General features: G+C 39.3%; 1 protein-coding gene across 4 annotated transcripts in view; it reads right to left on the reverse strand.

Annotated features, from left to right (window-relative positions):
• The window catches only part of CYLD (ubiquitin carboxyl-terminal hydrolase CYLD), a 239,003-nt gene that overhangs the window by 65,934 nt on the left and 160,885 nt on the right, over window positions 1-12,184 (reverse strand). The gene's annotated exons all lie outside the window — the stretch shown is intronic.

Raw genomic sequence — 12,184 nt, forward strand, 5'->3', positions numbered from 1 at the left:
AAGTACTCGCATAAATGAAAATACACAAAAACCAGTAACATAACAGGTTAATACAATTACTGTATTATGGTATAGCTTAATATATTTCATGAATTGATGAGTTTATAAAATTCTAACATTATTTACTCTTGTAGCCTACAAGAATTGTTTTATTATCTGCAGGTACACATAAATGGCAGCAAAAATAGATAATAATAACGTATCACTTGATCATTGAATTAAAAGCAGAAACTATACATAAATTTGGAGGTCAAGTGTATAATTGGTAAAAATCATTGTTTCAAGAATGGTAAACAACAAATTTGGAATCCTTTGTATTTTTCCTAATTATCCAAACCTGGAGTGCTTCACGTAGGAGTATTATTTTGGCGATAGTTGTAATTACCCTCTGCTGGTTAGCGGAATGGTGTTAGTGGGGTAGACCAACCCCCTGCTCACACCTGAACTAATAAACAACTGTTTGGCTAAAGACTGATGGCTAACGACAGAACCCAATACTCGGACACGAGTGGGAGCCGACGACGACTTTGTAATTGGGTTGTGGTGGCCTGATGGTAGCATCCTTGCCCGGTGATTGCTATACTGGGGTTGGAGTCCCGCTCAGACTCGTTAAGCTCCTATGGTCGCTGTAACCTCACCATACTGGTGAGCTAAGGAGGGGGGGTTTGGCCCTCCTTGGTCCTAGCTTGGATGGAGAAGGGACTTGGGCGCTGATCATATATATGGTCAGTATCTACCATTGTCTTGCTTGATAGGGAAATAATTGTCCCTTGCCTCTGCCAGTCATGAGCGGCCTTTAAGCCTTAAATTGCGGCAGGACTTCTGGAAGAAGGTGATAGCGGGACCAGTATGTATAAAGAGCTTCAGGTTTGTATACTTACGAAAGATACAAATTATTACAAATTTGTCATTTGTTCCGGCACTATATACAAACCTTCTGCTCTTTACTTAGGAGACTCGCTCCATTGGTGGGTGGAAGTCCAAAACCAACTGGCTGGTGACTGTCTCAAGGTGATACTCTGTGCTTCGCAGGAGCTCTTTAAAGTGCACGCTGACACCTCGTTATCCTTATAAGTTGACGGCCTCGGCAATTGGTGATAGGTATACAATTTAGCAATGATACATGACCAGGTAAGTGTAAATTTGGTGCTAAGCACCTCACTAAACCTAGACATTGCCTGACTCTACCTTGCTTGGAGAATGGGGAACAAAACAAATATATAAATATATATCCCTCTACACAAAGGACAATGGTACCCACCTGCAGTCAGAGGTCAGTTTGCAGAATTCCTCAGATGCTGGACCCCAAAGGGCTACCGAGTTGTTTTCCATCCATCTGAGGTTTTACACTGCTAGTTGGCAGAGGTGTCATGAAAAAGTAACTCTTTGTTTGTTTGTGTGTGACAACAGCACTACGAAGTGCCCTGAAAGGAGCTGATGGAATTGCTTAAGGGTGAAAAAGACTGCCCTCATTTCCAGGAGGTTTATGTGGCACTATCACTCGGATTTGGGGGCAAAGTCTGGATGCTGTGAGGTGCAACAGGCGAGCCCCACCCTTCTTTTGATGCATCTGTGAAAAGCAACAAGAGAGGTCTACTTCCCTGAGCAGATCAGAGTCTGAAACCCACTAACTCAGGTCTCTCTTCAGCTTTGGACCTACCGGCACCAAGGAGTTTGGTGGGTCAAGGTGCTAAGACCAAAAGGTTTTTAGCTGCCACTGTAGAGAATGAATGCTTAGACGGCCATTGGGAACCGACTTCTCTAGAGAAGTTAGGTGTTCCACCAGCCTTTGCCAAAGCTCTGCCGCAACTTGTCGCACAAGAGGAAAAGTTGAGCAACCCCTCTCAATCTCAACTCGTTTGTTGGACAGAAGAACTTTGCCTAATCTAGTAATGATTTTCATCCCTAGATATACCATCTCTTGAGAAGGTTGCAAGTGTGACTTCTCATAATTTACCACAATCACCAGATCCTGGCAAAAGGAGAGAAGGCTGTCTCGGTGGAGTTGAAGGGTCTCCCTCAAGTCTGCTAGAACTAGTCAATTGTCAAGATAACGAAGGAGACAAATGCTTTTCTTGTGAGCCAAGGTGGACATTAGGGGGGAAATCAGAGTGAACACCTGGGGCGCTGTAGACAGGCCGACGGACAGCACCTTGAACTGTTATACAGTATTATTATTACTATTATTATTACTGGCCAAGCTACAACCCTAGTTGGAAAAGCAAGATGCTATAAGCCCAAGGGCTCCAACAGGGAAAAATAGCCCAGTGAGGAAAGGAAATAAGGAAATAAATAAATGATGAGAAAGAGTTAACAATAAATCATTCTAAAACAGTAACATCATCAAAACAGATATGTCCTATATAAACTATTAACAACATCAAAAACAGATATGTCATATATAAACTATAAAAAGACTCATGGTCAACATAAAAACATTTGCTCCAACTTTGAAACTTTTGAAGTTCTACTGATTCAACTACCCGATTAGGAAGATCATTCCACAACTTGGTCACAGCTGGAATACAACTAGAATACTGTGTAGTATTGAGCCTCATGATGGAGAAGGCCTGGCTATTAGAATCAACTGCCTGCCTAATATTACAAACAGGATAGAATTGTCCAGGGAGATCTGAATGTAAAGGATGGTCAGAGTTATGAAAAATCTTATGCAACATGCATAATGAACTAATTGAACGACGGTGCCAAAGATTAATATCTAGATCAGGAATAAGAAAATTAGTAGACCGTAAGTTTCTGTCCAACAAATTAAGATGAGAATCAGCAGCTGAACACCAGACAGGAGAACATTACTCAAAACAAAGTAGAATGAAGGAATTAAAACACTTCTTCAGAATAGATTGATCACCGAAAATCTTAAAAGACTTCCTCAATACGCCAATTTTTTGTGCAATTGAAGAATACACAGACCTAACGTGTTTCTCAAAAGTAAATTTGCTGTCGATAATCACACTTAAAATTTTAAAGTCATACAAATTTAAAGAAACATTATCAATACTGAGATCCGGATGTTGAGGAGCCACTGTCCTTCACCTACTTACAATCATACTTTGAGTTTTGTTAGGATTCAACTTCATACCCCATAATTTGCACCATGCACTGATTTTAGCCAAATCTCTATTAAGGGATTCACCAACCCCAGATCTACATTCAGGGGATGGAATTGATGCAAAGAGAGTAGCATCATCTGCATATGGAACAAGCTTGTTTTTTAGGCCAAACCACATGCCATGTGTATATAGTATGAAAAGTAATGGACCAAGAACACTACGCTGTGGAACACCGGGTATCACATTCCTATACTCACTATGGTGCCTATCAACAACAACTCTTTGAGATCTATTACTTAAAAAATCAATAATAATGCTAAGAAATGACCCACCCACTCCCAACTGTTTGAGCTTGAAAATAAGGGCCTCATGATTAACACTGTCAAAGGCAGCACTAAAATCAAGGCCAATCATACAAACTTCCTGACCACAATCAAGGGATTTCTGTACAGCATTGGAGATTGTAAGAAGGGCATCACATGCTCCAAGGCCTTTACAAAAACCAAATTGCAAACTAGGAAATAGATGATTACCTTCAGCAAACCTATTAAGACGTTTTGCCAGAAGACGCTCAAAAACTTTAGATAATATGGGAGTTCTGGAAATTGGGCGGTAATCAGTGGGACTTGTGCTACCACAAACACATTTACATAGAGGAGTAACATTACCAATTCTCCAAAAAGTGCTAAAAGCTCCTCTTCTTGCTAACTTGTGCAAAATAACAGATAACTTTGGAGCTAAGAAATCTGCTGTCTTTATAAAAAACAATGGAAAAATACCATTTGGGTCTACACCTCCATAAGCATCAAGGTCCATCAACAAAGCTTTGATTTCACGAGATCAAAAAGCTAAACTAGTTAGTTTAGCCTCAGGAAAACATGAATGAGGAAATTCAAGTTTTTCATTACTCTGTTTACTGTCAAAAACATCAGCCAAAAGGGTTGCCTTTTCCTTTGGACAGTGAGTGACTGAGCTATCTGGTTTAAGTAAAGGAGGAACTGTTGCATCTACACCAAAGAGTCCAGATTTAAGGGTAGACCACCATTTATGTTCCTGAGTTGTACCAGAAAGTGTTTCTTTTATGGTTAAATAGTACTTCTTATCAGTTGAGGCATAAACTCTCTGAGCAAAAGCTCGAAGCCGAGTATAGTTATTCCAGGTCAAATCTGATCTGTTACCCTTCCAAAGATGATAGGCCTTCTGCTTCTCCAAATAAGCACGTCTACAATCATCATTGAACCACTGTTTGTCCTTAACTCGGTACCTTAGCACACGAGAAGGGATACGCCTATCAATTATGTTGACTATATTCTCATTCAAAGGGATGACAGGATCTACACTACTATATAATTGTGACCAATTCAAGCACAAAAGATCATGCAAAATCCCATGCCAGTCTGCTAGGGATTTCATATAAATTTTACAAGAGTATGATATATCAGGGACAGGCTGCTCAGTCTTCACTACTAATGAAATCACGGCATGATCAGAAGTCTCAACTGGAGAACCAACCTTACAAGTTATAACGCCAAGGGAGTCAGTGTATACGAGGTCCAAGCAATTACCAGACCTGTGGGTAGCTTCATTTATGATTTGCTCCGAGCATGATTCAGAGGCAAAGTCTAAAGCTCTTAAGCCATGGCGATCGGTAGGAGAGATAGAACTTAACGACTCCCTATGGTGAGCATTAAAATCACCAACAAAGACAAAAGAAGCCTTTCTATCATCTTCTTGTATCTTAGCCATAATGGTAAGAAGACAATTGAAGATAGAATCATCCATGTCTGGATTCCGGTAGATCGAACATAAATAAAAGTTGTTATGCCTGCCACAAACTTTTATTACCCGAATCTCATGACATCCACATTGATAGCAGGACTTACGAGAAGCATGGTACTCAGTCCTAATATACACAGCCATTCCCCTGGCCCTAGGGATGGCATCACGTTTCAACATTATTGGCTACTTAAAACCAGTTATAAGGAGCTCAGACGAGTGCCTCATACAGTGGAACCTTGACATACGAATTTAATTCGTTCCATTACCATCGTTGTATATCAAAACAGTTGTATCTCAAAGCATTTTTTCCCAATTAAAATAATGTAATATGTATTAATTTGTTCTAGTGCTATGAAACCACACCAAAACACAGCTAAATTACATATATACACAATTTATACACAAATAAACGAGTAATAACACACATAATGATAAAATAACATAGTATTGTGATAAATGATAAATTTAATAAAATCAATAAAAAAAGATAAAGGAATTCTACTTACCACAACGAAAGATGACGTGAGGCCAACAGGAGGAGGAGGAGGTAGGGAGGGTTGGCAGGGAACGATTTGTTTTCTTTTTATTTACATATGTAGACTAATAACTACGTAATAAACACAAATGAAATAACATTGCTAAACTAATTTTTATTTACAGTGATGCCTCAGGATACGAAATTAATCCGTTCAGGATGCGGTTTCGTATCCTGATATTTTCGTATCCTGAGTCGCGTTTTACATGTAAATAGCCTAATCCGTTCCAAGCCTTATAAAAAGTCACCTTTTCTTTCATAAACACGCTAAACTGTAGTAATAAACATGCAATGCAGCCATTTCTATCATTCAATAATTAACACAACCGTTAAAAACAGCCTAATCCATCCCAGAAACCACTATGAGATTATTCAATAATGTAGTTATAGCCAAGTTATCCCCCCCAAGCCCAAAGAAAACGGTCCGTTTTCTTTACTACTGTATAAAAGTTACGGTACTGCATGTACGTAAAGCATTTAGATCAGTGAAGGTGTATTGTTACCTGTACGTACACCTAAATTAATGATTGATACCTGTACACTCTGAAAAAAAGGTTACAGTGAATTAGTGTAACAAAAAAGTTGAAACTTACCTTTTGATTGAGACGATGTCCGATAGCGAAGTCGCGGCAGAGGAGGATGGCATAAGGCAGAAAACGTAACAAGTGACAGACTACGTACAGTAATTTACACACTTAACACATTAACACTTAAACTTTACGAAATAAAAAAATGGCAGAAATAATTAACACTTAACATTACGTATGGAAAACTATAAAATGAAAGAAAAAATTACTTTAACACTTAACGGTAACAAAACTTAAAATTGAATCTTTTTTTTTTTGCTTTTTTATAACTTTACGTTTTTCTTATTTTCTAAATCTCTTCTACTTCTTCATCACTTTCTTTTTTCTGTTTCTTTTCTTTACTTTCACCTTCTACTTCTTCATCACTTTCTTTTTTCTGTTTCTTTTCTTTACTTTCACCTTCGTCTTGGCCTACTAATACCGCTGGCCTCTTTAATAAGAAACTATACATTGAAGCTTGTTTCTGCCTACTTTTCAACACATTTCTAAAATGCGTTAGGCAAACGTCATTGCAGTATTCAAGCGCACGGTTGGTATAAACTTTTTCTGGATGTTCCTTTTCGACGTAGTCTGCCATTTTATGGAAACATGCAAGAATTTCCTTGATGTCTGCCGTTTTCAATGGTGCAACATCCTCCTCATCACCGCTAGAGAACTGCTCTTGAACATCACTCACTTGCATCGTCTCCAACTCCTTCAAGTCGTCCGTCGTCAACTCCTCGTGGTGCTCCTCGATAAGTTCATCGATATCTTCCGCGCTAACTTCCAGCCCCATGGATGTACCAAGATGTACGATGTCAGCCAGCTCAGACTGCTGAATTGGTTCAGGATCGTCAACGATCTCGGCTTCTCCTCCAGGCTTCCCGAACCCCTCGAAGTCTCGTGCAGAGACAGCATCAGGCCACAGCTTCCTCCAAGATGAGTTTAGGGTACGCCTAGAAACTTCCTGCCAAGCGAGATCGATGAGTTTGAGGCATATCGCGATGTTGAAGTGATCTTTCCAAAATTCACGCAGAGTGAGGTTTGTACTCTCTGTGACTTGGAAACATCTCTTGAAGAGATGCTTCGTGTACAATTTTTTAAAATTAGAAATAACTTGCTGGTCCATGGGCTGGAGGAGAGGGGTGGTGTTAGGCGGTAGATACAGGACCTTTATGAAGGAATACTCGGCCAGAAGATATTCCTCGAGGCCAGGAGGGTGAGCTGGAGCATTGTCCAACACCAGCAGACATTTCATAGGGAGGCGCTTTTCTTCCAAATATTTTCGGACAGTCGGACCGAAGCAGACATTCACCCAATCAATGAACAGTTGCCTCATTACCCAGGCTTTTGCATTCGCCTTCCACATCACGGGAAGGTTCTCCTTAATGACTTTGTGGGCTTTGAAGGCTCGGGGATTTTCTGAATGGTACACCAGCAGGGGCTTTATCTTGCAGTCCCCACTGGCGTTTGCACAAAAAGCAAGGGTAAGCCTGTCCTTCATAGGCTTATGTCCGGGTAGCCTCTTCTCCTCCGCCGTGATGAACGTCCGACGAGGCATTTTCTTCCAGAAAAGCCCAGTTTCGTCGCAATTGAAAACTTGCTGCGAACTGTAGCCTTCCTGCAGAGTCAACTCGTCGAACGTTTTAACAAAGGCTTCGGCGGCCTTCGTGTCCGAGCTGGCTGCCTCCCCATGCCGTACCACTGAATGGATGCCAGTCCTTTTCTTGAACTTCTCGAACCACCCACGAGAAGCCTTGAACTCTGGGGGTTCCTGCTGGGATGTTCCTTCTCCTGCTCCTTCTTCGGCCTGAGCACGCACGAGATTACCGAAAATGGCGGAGGCCTTCTGGCAAATTGTAGTCTCAGTGATGGTGTCTCCTGAGATCTCTTTGTCCTTGATCCACACAAGAAGCAGCCTCTCCATCTCGTCATGCACGTGCGTTCTCTTGTTGGAGAAAATAGTGACGCCCTTAGATGGTGTTGCTGCTTTGATGGCCGCCTTCTGCTTCAGGATGGTGCCTATCGTAGACGGATTCCGGCCATACTCCTTGGCGATCGCACTTAAACGCATGCCAGACTCGTACTTTTTCACGATTTCAAGTTTCGTCTCCATCGAGAGCATCGTCGTCTTCTTCTTTCCTTCGGCAACATTCTTGGGACCCATGGCTACAGAAATACGTAATATAATACACTACGTAACGTTATATACAGTCTATGTATAGTAAACACTAATACAGTACAGTGCACAGTAACGAATGTTTATTAACGATAACACGTGGCGTACGAATGTACTATATATTAACACTAAGTCAAACAAGCGAAAGCACACAACACAATGTCTGTTAACGATACCGCGGTCGGAACGAAAAGAGAGAGAGAGAGATGAACGCCCGTGCGTAGGCAAGCTGGGATAGTTGCCGACCAATAGGAAAGCAGGATCTTATGGCGTCAGCTAGCGTCTGAGTAGGGAGATAACCAATGGGTGAGCGGGAGGCTGTAAGTGAGTCTACCCAAGTTCAAAGTCAGGCGGCGCGCGCTTTTTAAAATTACTCTCGGCGAAGAGTTAGGATCTCGTAAGGTTTTCGTATCCTGAAATTTTATCCGTATCCTGGGGCATAAAAATCTTCGAATCACTTTTCGCATCCTGAATTTTTCGTAAGCAGAAACTTTCGTATCCAGAGGTATCACTGTATTTTTTTTTTTAATTACGGAAACACTTACTCATCATCACCTTCATGTCTGGCCTTTTTGGCCTCACTTTCCTGACTCTTTGGGTTCTTTATTTTTTGCGATTTTATTCATCTTCACTTTTCTAGCATTCATTCGTAATTTTTATTTAATTAATCATTCTAAACGCCTTCTTATCCCTCATTTCACGAATTCCCATTCCTATTTTTCATTCCTTCTCGCATGTCCCAAATTCATTGATTTCGCTAATTTATTTGATTTAGCGTAGATTTAGCTTAGGGAATGTGCTACCGCAAGGTCCAGACAATCTGAACACATGCATGCACGCTACTGCCTCCCCCTGTCTCGTCTCTTTGTCATTTTGTTTTGTCCTTATTTCTCACTGGCGTTTTACTTAACTGTATCCGATAATGTTGCATTTAATATTCACATTTTAGTATCGTATTTATAATTAAAAACATAGCGAATTATAATCTCATGCATTGTTCACATTCATATCAGCTGATCAACCCTGCCTAGTCCGTCGTCAACCTCAATTTTCAGATCAAATAATTCCCTTATTAATAAGACTTGCTGCTACCTCCGATGCACGATATTTTATAGTTTTTAGCTCTGTGGTGCTTGATTATACAGCGTCAAAAGAGATTTAGCAAAGAAAAAAAAAGATTTCATTGATTTCATTTATTACAGAGAGAGAGAGAGAGAGAGAGAGAGAGAGAGAGAGAGAGAGAGAGAGAGAGAGAGAGAGATCATTCGTATTTCTCTCTCTCACTAAATATTCTATTCCGTTTTGGAAGTATTATTGCATTTTTGAGATAAAATTCTTGGGTTTTTTCTTATCACCTGCTTTGTCTTTAGCTTTGGGACCCATGGTAAATAATAAAATATACAAAATAACACGAAAAATAGGCATAAATACAACAAACTACACAACAAAGTGTTAAGGATGCAGCAACAACAAACAAACAGACCGAAGCCATCTATCAGTCGCCTATAGAACTATCACATCGCAAAATCGTATCTCAAATATTTCGTTGTACTGTATATCAAAGCATATATTTTCAAAAATTTTCTGTTGTATCTCAAAACATTTGTATATTAGGGCAATAGTATGTTAAGGTTCCAGTGTATTAGAAACCAGAGTTTCTGACCACAAAAGAATATCATACTGTCTGGACGCAACTGTAAGGTCTTGAATATTTGCATGAAGACCACGAATATTACAATACAGAAGACGACATTGACGAAATCTAGGACGTACTGGTCCCGGATTTCGCTCAATGTCTCCAGACAGCATAAGAATTAATAGAAATAAAAAAAGAGACATCATACTTAAAAACTAGATTAACAAGAATTATAACAAAAACAATAAGTACAGAATTATAAAGTGATTGATGAAACCCATAGACTATAGTAAAAAGTTGGAAAAACTGGTCAACATGGAGGAGCCAAAACACCATGCAAGGCTAAATACCCTCCAGGATAGCCACTTCAACTGAAGGGAGGACAGTAAGGATGGTTTTGAGAAGAAAAAGAATCAGAAAAGGAAAAGACAACCTCTTGGTAAACCACCAGGCATCCGTGGCCCTTCTATTAAGCCTGTCCAACACACCACTTCAAAAAAACAAGAGGAAGAAAAAAAAATAATAAGATAGAATAGTGTGCCCCAGTGTACCCTCAAGCAAGAGAACTCCAACCCAAGACAGTGGAAGACCATGGTACAGAGGCTATGGCACTACCCAAGACTAGAGAACAATGGTTTAATTTTGGAGTGTCCTTCTCCTAGAAGAGCTGCTTACCATAGCTAAAGTCTCTCTTCTACCCTTACCAAGAGGAAAGTACACTGAACAATTGCAGTACAGTAATTAGCTCCTTGGGTGAAGAAGTGTTTAGTATCTCATTGTTGTCAGGTGTATGAGGAAAGGCGAGAATATGTAAAGAATAGGCCAGACTATTCTGTGAAAGTGTAGGCAAAGAAAAAATAAGCCGTAACCAGAGAGAGGGATCCAATGCATTACTGTCTGGTCAGTCAAAGGATCCAATACCTCTCTAGTGGTAGTATCTCATCGGGCAGCTGGTACCCTGGCCAACCTACTACCCGCTTAAGGGATCGTCCGCTATTAAAGCCAATATCGTTAAATATCTTTGGATTTCTATAATTTCAACATATGTTATATAGGCTATATTGTTACTCTGGTGATTCTGTATAAATTTTATTGGAATCATACAAAAATTATTTCTTTTATGAATAAAAATTCAAAAAAATTTATGACAGATAGGGGCCGAAAGGCGCCTCTTATGTTGATTTCGACGTATGTTGAACTCAAAAAGTGAAGTTTCGGTAGATTTATTATCATGTGTCAGAATTCGGCAATCATCTCGTTCATATTTTATAAATATTCATTACTGTTGATTACTATTTCATTTTCTTTTTCATAGCATATCATGTGCCTTATTAATCCATTTTTGTATTCTATATTTCAATTTTGGAAGCATTTTACCAATCAAGAATTACTTAATATTTTGTTTACCTTTGGTTATGATCAGCTGATCTAAAAGTCCCATTAGCTACCGTATCAAAGTATGGCGTACATACGAATGGCATATTTTTATATAATTTCTTAACTTATTTGAAATATCTTCATGATGATTATTACATAAGCGCCAATATGTTACAAGAAATCAGTTTCCATACAGTTCATTTTAGCTATTATTATTAGGTATCACGAGAAATCGTTCTAGCTCTGTCTGTGTGTATGTGTGCTTGCTCTCGCAATCGCATACGGGTAGTTAATTTTTAAAGCTTCATACAGTATTTAATGTTTAGTTCAATATTAAGCCTTCATATTTCATTAGACATTATTGCCTTTAATTGTAGTTTATAAAAGCATGTTTATATTCTATTTTTCAATTTCTTGAGTATTTCAATAATCAACAATTGCTTTCGATTTACTTTCAGTTGGCATCAGCTAATCTCAAGGTCATACTGCTGTATTGGGATTATGCATACATACAGTACAAATAACAATGAGTTATGGAATTTTCTTAATATTTGAAATCTCTTCATAATGAATACTACATCAGTCCCCATATGTTAGAGGGTATCACATTTTCATTACAGTTCATTTATCGACCTTGTTATTAGTTATAAAAAGAATACGCTCTCTCCCTCAGTGTGTGTGTGTGAGATATTCTTTGTATCATTATTGGATGTTTCGATTATAGGAATAGTAACGCATCAAAAGGAAATCACTTGCTTTGCCACTTGCCTTCTGCCAGAAATATGACGTCATCAGACTTTTTTTTCTTAAATTTATGGTCAGTTGTACTATTCTCATGACAAAGACCACTAACACACACACACACACACACACTCTCTCTCTCTCTCTCTCTCTCTCTCTCTCTCTCTCTCTCTCTCTCTCTCTCTCTCTCTCTCTCTCTCTCTCTCTGTGAGAGAAATTATTTGTATCATTTTTCGATGTTTCGATTATAGGAATAGTAACGCATCAGAAGGAAATCACTTGCTTTGCCACTCGCCTTCC

This window comes from Palaemon carinicauda, chromosome 31 (genome assembly GCF_036898095.1).
Source record: "Palaemon carinicauda isolate YSFRI2023 chromosome 31, ASM3689809v2, whole genome shotgun sequence".
NCBI lineage: Eukaryota > Metazoa > Arthropoda > Malacostraca > Decapoda > Palaemonidae > Palaemon > Palaemon carinicauda.